The sequence below is a fragment of the Parambassis ranga genome, unplaced genomic scaffold, assembly GCF_900634625.1.
Source record: "Parambassis ranga unplaced genomic scaffold, fParRan2.1 scaffold_89_arrow_ctg1, whole genome shotgun sequence".
NCBI classification, from domain to species: Eukaryota; Metazoa; Chordata; class Actinopteri; family Ambassidae; genus Parambassis; species Parambassis ranga.
In genome coordinates this window covers 1-9,350 of record NW_021144819.1, presented here as the reverse complement: position 1 = coordinate 9,350, position 9,350 = coordinate 1, and the positions used below count along the sequence as shown (strand labels likewise).

The following is a 9,350-nucleotide window of genomic DNA, read 5'->3' as shown; positions in this document are numbered from 1 at the left end:
GGAAGTTAAAAAGCACTTCTGGTGGGACTCAAAACCGACAACCTTTGAATCACTTCTCCTGTGTTTAACTAGAAGTCCAATGCGCTATCCATTGTGCACCAAAGCCACAAAGCAGTGGCTTTAAAGTATTTATTTTTTTTTTTTAAAGTCAGCATAACAGAGGTTACAGCATCACTGAGTTTCCCCTCAGGGAAGCTGCTTTTTTTTTACTGCCACCCCTGGATATATGCAGTCCAGTGCAGTGAGGCATGCTCTGTTCTGTACAATGGAGAAACCAAACAACTACTCCAAAAACTGGCCTTCAATGTTTGTCAAAGTTTGTCTTCAAACAAGATGCTTATGTTTAAGGCAAATGCTGTGACAGAAACAAGATCTCCTTCAAAGACTGAGGAAAATTCACTGCACACTGCAAAGGCTGCACTGCAAAGTGAAACTTTGCAGTGCGGCCTTTGCAGTGCACCCTTTGCAGTGCGCAGTGCGGACTTTGCAGTGCGCAGTGCGGACTTTGCATAGCTTTACAAAGCTAACAAAGTTCTATTCAGACTCATCCCAATCCAGCGCAGTTTTTACACACCCTTGTTCGGGGTGAATGGGTGGCCTTCTTACACACACCTCCTCCAGCTCTGCACTGTGTGCCCTGGTGGGGCCTCTGCAGTGCGCAGTGCTGCCTTTGCAGTGCTCAGTGCGGACCAGTGCAGCCTTTGCAGTGTGCAGTGCGGACTTTGCAGTGCGGACTTTGCAGTGCGCAGTGCGGACTTTGAGTGCGGACTTTGCAGTGCGCAGTGCGGACTTTGCAGTGCGGACTCTGCAGTGCGGACTTTGCAGTGCGCAGTGCGGACTTTGAACGAAAACTCTACAAGTCCTTGCTTCAATCTTCTCTACGTATGATGACCTGGATGACTGAGAATCTTCATCAACAGGAAACATGACCCACAGCCTGAACAAAAATGTGCTTAAAAAAACACATTATGAGGCTGGAAAAATGAATACTTGGATTACTCACACATTGAGTTGTGTAGCATGTATATGATCTCTACAAATCTGGAAGTATTGAGTTGGACTAGTGGCTCAGAAGTGTAGGAGCAGCTCTGGGAGTGAGTCAAATAGAGACAGGGAGATGAAAATTTGCTGAAGTACCATATATATTTAAATGACACAGACAAAAGACAAACAGTTAACAAAACCCCACTATTATAAATGGCCGTTCATATCCATCATGATCATACTGCAGTTCAATAATAAACACTGTTTCAATTGTCCATGCTTGTAAACACACTGGTGGCCCTGATGCTAGGTGCACAGGAAACAAACAGGAAGGAAAATCCCAAAAAATAATTGAAGTCAAACGTGTGTAGGCAATGGGGGGGGGGGGGGCTGCAGGAGCCTCCTAGCACTCCTCCAACCAGGAGAGATCTGGGCTAGATCCAGACACTGAGCTGAATCGAAGCTGAATTTATTTTATCAGTGTTATGACCCGCTCGTTCTGATCACAATAATAGTCGGACACATGCTATTAAATTAAATAAAGCAATTCATTTATTTGACCAAAGCAAAACAACCAAAACGAACACTGAGACGGCCGAGCACACAGGAGGCAGGTGGTGAATGCAGGAGAAGAGAAGAGACTGCAGTGCAGGATCAGGTGGAGCTAAATACTTCATTCAGAACACTGGCCAGGGGTTCTGCCTCTGCAATCAACACAGCTCCACCCTGATGGAACCCTGCAACCAGAGTGGAACAAACACAACAAGCACTAGGCCCTGTGGCCGTCACAATCATGAATATATCTTTCCTAACTTATCCTTTGCTGTCTGTAAATGTCTCCACACATAAAGACTTTGGTAGTTGGCTCCTATAGATCGACATTCAGTACATTTAATTTGAAGAGACAACAGTTTCTACAGGACCTGCCAAGAAAATTTTATGTGACATGCTAGACCACGTGGCCTAATGGATAAGGCGTCTGACTTCGGATCAGAAGATTGAGGGTTCGAGTCCCTTCGTGGTTGAGGTATACAGGTATGAAACCTCTTCACCAACCTGTATCTGTAGTTTATCTACAACTCACTTCCACTGCTAGAACCTTTAGTGGGTCTACTACTACACTACTACGCCAGTTTGGAGTCGCCCTCAGAACCTGAGACCATCTTCCTCCTCTTTTCTTTGGCACAGTCACCTGTGAGATTGAGGCTCTGATCCAGGTAACGGTCCTGATAACTGTCTGTCTTGATGGGTTCCCTCAGTGTGCAGGGGGATGGATGGGAGTCATATTCCCATTATTGCTCCTAAGGATAACCATGCTGACTATTTTTTATTTATTCAACATCTGTCCAGTCGGCAGTCTTCCCATGATTGTGTCTGCTTTGCAGGTGTTTTGAGTTCATCATCTGATCACAGTGTGACATCATTAGTTTATAATATTGAACTTTTCCACAATATTCTCATTTATGGAGATGCACCTGTACATGGTGGCTGATTACGATAACAAACTGAATGAAGTGCTGTGAAAAAGAGTAAAATATACAAACATGAGACAGTGGGGACGTGATTTTGGATTCAATCGCGTCCATGACTCTCAAGCCTGTAAGGCTGCAGAAAGAGCCTTGGCTCAACGAGTCCACTCGTGTGCTCAGACGCGCATCTAGGCAGGCAGAGAGGAGATGGAAAAAGGACAAACCTAAAATTTTGTGGGATCTCCTCCAAAACGATCTCACATCATACCAGCAGGCTGTTAAAGCTGCAAAGACAGAATATTTCTCCCCACTTGTGTCTGCAAATGCTCATAAGCCTCAGGTTCTTTTTAATGTGTTTGATTCTCTGGTGAATCCATGTGATGCTGTCTGTATTGAGCCGTCTCCTACTCTGTGCAAGGCTTTTAATGAATTTTGTATTGGTAAAATTTTAGCATTTAGACACCCGCTCTCGCAGTCTGCCCAGGACCCCTCAGCTCTTCTCCCAGCTCTGCTGTCTTTGACAAATTTGAGCCTGTCTCACTATCTCACCTCACTGAGATTGTTAAAAATTTACGGCCTGCCACTTGCCAATCTGACAGCATTCCATCCCGTCTTTTTAAAGAGGTCTTCTGCACAGTTGACACTTTTAGCTTACAATTTATAAATCTGTGTCTGAGCTCTGGATCTGTTCCATCCTCTTTTAAACATGCCACGGTGCAGCCTCTTTAAAAAAAAGAAAGGCCTAGACCCCTCGGTTTTAACCAATTTCCAAGCTCCCTGCACCTGTACATGGTGCACCTGTACATGGTGGCTGATTATGATAACAAACTAATGAAGTGCTGTGAAAATGAGTCAAATATACAAACATGAGACAGTGGGGACCTTGGGTAGCTCACATGAACAATGACTGACATTTCTTCCTAAACTCAAGGTCCATTTATCTTAAGGCATGCACATTGTTTCACATAAAGATAATAAACTTATTGAATAGAAGACAGAAAACTTACCAACAGTAGTTTCAAGCAGAGGCAGATGGCGGGTAGGACAGAGGCTGATCTCCTGCTCATGCTCTTGCTCTGCTAGTTGAACTCATTCGGTTTGAGAGGGCCACGGGAGTCAAAGCAAATATATATTTATGTTACATCTGCTAAACATATTTGGGTATTGTTGGAATTAATAACATTTTCATAAGACAAACAAAATAATAATGTGTCACCTCTAAGAGGGGCTTGAATCAGTTTTTTGAGTGCAGTGAGTCTGCTCCCCTATGTCCTCAACATGTGTTTTTAGCATTACATCACAGTCAGTGGTGTCAAAGCAGTCCCTCAGACCATCCTCTGCCTCAGGTGACCACTTCCTGATTGAACGTGTGGTTTTAGACATCCTTTTGACCAGGGGGTGTACTGTGGCTGCAGGTGAACCAGAACCATAAACGCCTCGGGGTGCTTTGTCTGCAGTCTTGCTGTTACTGTGTGTATCTTCTCATAGGCAGCTGATGCGTCCGCGCTCGGTGGGGCGTAAACACAGAGCACGATCACGTGACTTAGCTCCCTCGGCAAGTAATATGGCCGCAGGCTAACAGTTCCAAGTCCTGACAACACAGTACCTTTTTCACTGAGACATGTCCTGGGCGTTCATTCACATATATGATGAACCTCTGCTCTTCCCGCAAGCGTTCATGTCTCTGTCGGCTCTCACAGCAGTAAAGCCTGGTAGATCCACGTTAGCATCCAGTCTCATATCAGTGAGCCACATCTCTGTGAAGATGTATAAGCTGAACTCACGGTAACTCTGTTGATTGTTCAGCGCAAACAGCTCATCCATCTTATTCAGTAGTGAGTTGACATTCCTTATTATTGCCGAGGGGATCATTGGCTTAAAATGTCTACGTGCAGCCTTTACTTCCGACGTTAGTCCTCAGTGCAAAGACTTTTTCTCTTGAAGAAACAATATCAGTTCTAGAATGATGTTGATGAATATTCTCAGTCATCCAGGTCATCATACGTAGAGAAGATTGAAGCAAGCTTTCTAGAAAACTCTACAAGTCCAGACGCCTTGCTTCTAGGAGTTTGAGCAGACTGCTGTTTACAGGGTCTAAATTGGAATATGAACCTATTTGGGTTGAAGATTATTCCTGTAAATGTAAACATGAGACAGACTATCTAATCTACAGAATTTCAAAGATAAGGGCTCGTCCGGGATTTGAACCCGGGACCTCTCGCACCCTAAGCGAGAATCATACCCCTAGACCAACGAGCCACATGTGACTTCTTGCTTTTCATGTTTCAGTTGGTGGAAGAACAACACAAAGCACATGTTTTTCTTAGTTTGACATTGGTAAAGATATGTACAAAGATTTCTGGTTAGGAATATATAGTGTTGCTCCTGAACAGGGACTTGAACCCTGGGCCCTCAGATTAAAAGTCTGATTTCCTGCAAGATCCACCCACAGAGATCCTGAACACATAAAACTCAGATTCCCAACCAGAATAGTAGCAGAACTGAAGACACCACTTGGAGGAGTGTCTTCAAAAACCAATCCTTGAGTCCAATGTACCAACCAGCACACAGTAAGTGAAACAGGCATGTCCACGCTTCAACAATGAAAACAGATTGGCCGTATGGGGATCGAGCTAATCGGTCGAGCCCTATTGATTAAATGATGTTATGATGTTATTCGGGAATTCTGCCTATCATTCCGGAATACTGATGTCTATACTGGAATGCTACTGTTTATTCTCGATTTCTGCATTTCGCTCCAAAATTTTGTCTTTCATTATGGACTGCTTTCATTCTGGAATGGTGTCTTTCATTCCGCAAATCTGCTTTTCATTCTGTTATGCTGACTTTTGTCCTGGAATGTTGCCTTCCATTTTGGAACGCACGCTTCCATGACATCACAGGCCGCTGTTGGGTTAGGGGTTTAATCCCAGAATTTTGTCTACCATTCCAGAATCCTGCCTATCATTCTGGAGTGGGTGGATGGATGTCTATTCCAGGATGCTCTCATTCTAGATTTCTGCCTTTCATTTGGGAATGCTTTCTTCCATTCTGGGATGCTTTTCATTCCAGAATGATGTCTTGCTGACTTCTGTTCCACTATACAGAGTGTTATTCGGGAATTCTGCCTATCATTCCAGAATACTGATGTCTATTCTGGAATGCTGCCACTTATTCTGGATTACTGCCTTTCATTCCGGAAATTTGAATTTCATTCTGGAATGCTTTTCATTCCGAAATGCTGCCTTTCATTCTGCAAGTCTGCTTTTCGTCCAAGGCGCTGTGTTAAAGTTGCAGTCTCCACTGGAGGACAATCCTGAGACAGAAACTGGTACACCCAAAGGATAAAACTCCCAGGGAGAAACACAGCAATATCATATATGCAGTCCAGTGCAGTGAGGAATGCTCTGATCTGTACACTGGAGAAACTAAACAACCACTCCACAGGAGAATGGCTCAGCACAGGAGAGCCACCTCCTCAGGACAAGACTCAGCTGTTCACCTCCACCTCAAAGACAAAGGACACTCCTTTGAGGACAACAATGTTCACATTTTAGACAGAGAGGAAGTCAAGGAAGCCATCTATGTTAAGCTGGTAAAACCTTCTCGAGGTGGTGGCCTCATCTTTTTACCACATACAAAGCAGTTATTTCATCCATTCCCAGGAAGTTTCACTCCAAGTCACATGCTAACAGCAAGAACAATGGGCTGTCTACCAGCAGTCTCATAGTCGTTAGCCAGTCATTAGACACACCTGGCACAGGCAGCCAGATCATCACAGGTAACTATGGAAACATTTAGTGCTATTGTTTGTGAGTTTTATCCAGACCACCCACTGAGGTCTGCAACCACATATAAACCATGTTTCCCCACCAACAGATCAACAACTGATGAAGCTGCTTGGATGAGCAGCGAAACCTCTTCAGGAAACTCTACAAGTCCAGACACCTTGCTTCAATCTTCTCTACAAACATGCCAAAGCAAACAGTTTTTACCAACAATGTTACACACTGAGTTTTGAAGGTCTTAACCACTAGTCTGGAATGTTTACGACATGTGTGAAAAATTGTAATTCACGTGTGTTATTACCCATAGACTCCCATGTTAAAATGTCCAACTTCACAGTAGAAATGAACATGTTTACAGCCTGGTACAAAAAAACATTCTGGTCTCAAATGATAGGTTCTCTTCTAGTGTCAATTGTATGGGGGTGAATTTTTTTTTACAACTCACTTGTTTTAATTCAAAGTCAGCTTTATTGTCAAATCTGCTATATGTGCTGGACATACAGAGAATCGAAATTGCGTTACTCTTCACTCCATATATAACATATAACTAAAAACTTGTGTAAGTGTAAAAAAATGTACCTACAATGAGGCACACACAAAATACAAGGCACAAAATGAAGGCACAATGCAGTAAGAGTGCAGAAGATGTATAGTGCAAGACAGTGCAGTTGGCATAATGTAAACAGTCCAGGAATGGTTTAAGCAGCTTATATGAGACTGGATGACATGACTAGGGTGCAAGAGAATGCACAGGGAAAAGTGGCTGGTGCACAGAGTTCCTAACTTGGGGGGTTCTTTTGTAGAGGAAGGGGGAGAAAGTGGGGCACAGCAGGGAGAGAGTTCAGCTTCCTGACAGCCTGGTGGATGAAGCTGTCCCTCAGTCTGCTGGTCCTGGCCCGGAGGCTGCGCAGTCTCTTTCCTGATGGCAGCAGACTAAAGAAGCGGTGTAAAGGGTGGGTGGGGTCTCCTGTGATGCGGAGGGCCTTTCGGATGAGACGGCTGTCGTAGAGGTCTTGGAGGGAGGGGAGAGGGACGCTGATGATCCTCTCAGCTATGAGCAGCACTATGCGATGAAGCGTCTTCCTGCAGGTGGTGGTGCAGGCTCCGTACCACAGTGATGCAGCTGGACAGGATGCTCTCAACAGCCCCTCTGTAGAAGGTGCACAGGATGGAGGGAGGGGCTCTGGCTCTTTTGAGCTTGCAGAGGAAGTAGAGGCGCTGCTGTGCCTTCTTGGTCAGGGATGCAGTGTTGTTAGTCCAGGAGAGGTCCTCAGTGATGTGCACACCCAAGAACCCCGTCGATGGTCGAGGGGTGTGCTGACTGTGTGCTCTCCTGTAGTCCACAACCATCTCCTTTGTCTTCTCCACATTCAGGGAGGTTGTGGTCTCTGCACCACTCGGCCAGAAGGTGCACCTCATTCCTGTAGACGCCTTGCTTCAATCTTCTCTACGTATGATGACCTGGATGACTGAGAATCTTCATCAACATCTTCCTGTAGTTTGTTTCATCTCCACCGGAGATGAGACCCCCACAGTTGTGTCGTCCACAAACTTCACAAAGATGTTGGAGTTGTGTATCTTTGAAGAAGAACTTGTTTCTGTCACAGCTCAGGGTGGCCTTTTATTGTGGGCAGTTTGAGGTACACCTGTGCACTAATCATGATGTCAGATCAGCATCTTGATGTGGCACACCTGTGAGGTGGGATGGATTATCTCAGCAAAGCAGAAGTGCTCACTATCACACATTTAGACAGATTTGTGAACAATGTTTGAGAGGAATGGTAATATTGTGTATCTGGAATGAAGTTTAGATCTTCAAGTCCATCTCATGAAACATGGGAGCAAAACAAAAGTGTTGCGTTTATATTTTTGTTGAGTGTATATGTGTTACACATTATTACTAGATGAGCTGCAGTGAAACATCCAAGCCACCACCTCCCAGCACATATCAGAGATGCAGAACAGATGGAACAGTCTTATGGAGTGATGGAGGCCATGAAGCCTCCTAAGCTTTGAATGGAGCTGAAGTCATGATGCACTGACCTTTCTTTTTATATATCTTGTCTCACAAGTATTTGTTATAATTGCCCCAAAATCAGTCACACTTGTGTGAAACCAGCCTGTCCAGTTAGGATCAACACTGATTGTGGATCAGTTTCAGCTGCTGTTGTGCAAATGGAGCAGACAACAGGTGGAAATGAGAGGCAGTTATCAAGACAGCCCTATAAAGGAGGTATGTGTTATAATACTAAATTATGTCTTCAGCTACTTTTATACTCATTATTAATCCCAGATTAAGGTGTCATTTAGGAGAGAGATTTAAATTATATCTTTATGTAACTTCTGTGAAGTATACAAGGTTATTTACGCAATGACTGATACAGACCATGTATGTATTTGATTATATAAGCTTACACTTAGAGAAAAACACATCTATAACTCTTACAGAGAGTTAGGGAGGAACTCTTTGATGTGGTGAAGGCCGAAGCACTAGGAGGCATGGACTAAGATAAATCATCCAACATAGAAGGGACAAAGGGTTTCATAGTCATAAATATGTTAGACCAATTATGATAATTAGTAGGTGGAGATAAAGGGGCAACATGTCCCAATATGGGAATACCTACAAGGGTCTTGAAGAACTGTTTATCTATTATGCAAATGTACCTCAACTTTCAATAAAACAAGCCTGTGTCCAGGGAGGGGCAGAACACTTATGGACGGGAGTGAAGCAGACTGAAAGGCCTGTGTTCACTAGGTGTTCTCCCTTTTGCAAAAGGCGAAAACTACAAAACCCAGGGTATTTTCTTTCACTCAATGTTCTGAACAGGAGACGGAATCTGACAATCCGGGGTGACCAGGGAAGGTCACGACACTTCTCCTTCTGATACACTCTGATAGTTATTCAGTTACAACATGCTGACTGGAAATCTGCAAAATGAGCCCTGAATTTTAGAGAAAGTAGAAAGGACACCAGTATTACTGTCCAAACTAAACTAAAGGTTCCACTGAGATTTGAACTCAGATCGCTGGAGTCCTAACCATTACACCATTACACCAAAGTGCTAACCATTACACCACGGAACCTGCTTCTCATTGGTCTTCTTCT

At 44.0% G+C, this 9,350-nt stretch overlaps 2 non-coding genes across 2 annotated transcripts; one reads left to right on the top strand and one right to left on the bottom strand.

Annotated features, from left to right (window-relative positions):
* The first annotated feature begins 1,936 nt into the window (after window positions 1–1,936).
* On the top strand, window positions 1,937–2,009 carry trnar-ucg (transfer RNA arginine (anticodon UCG)). The gene has a single exon. It is a non-coding gene; the product is annotated as a tRNA-Arg (tRNA).
* A 2,631-nt stretch (window positions 2,010–4,640) lies between these two features.
* Window positions 4,641–4,712, bottom strand: trnap-agg (transfer RNA proline (anticodon AGG)). The gene has a single exon. It is a non-coding gene; the product is annotated as a tRNA-Pro (tRNA).
* Between the last annotated feature and the right edge of the window lie 4,638 nt (window positions 4,713–9,350).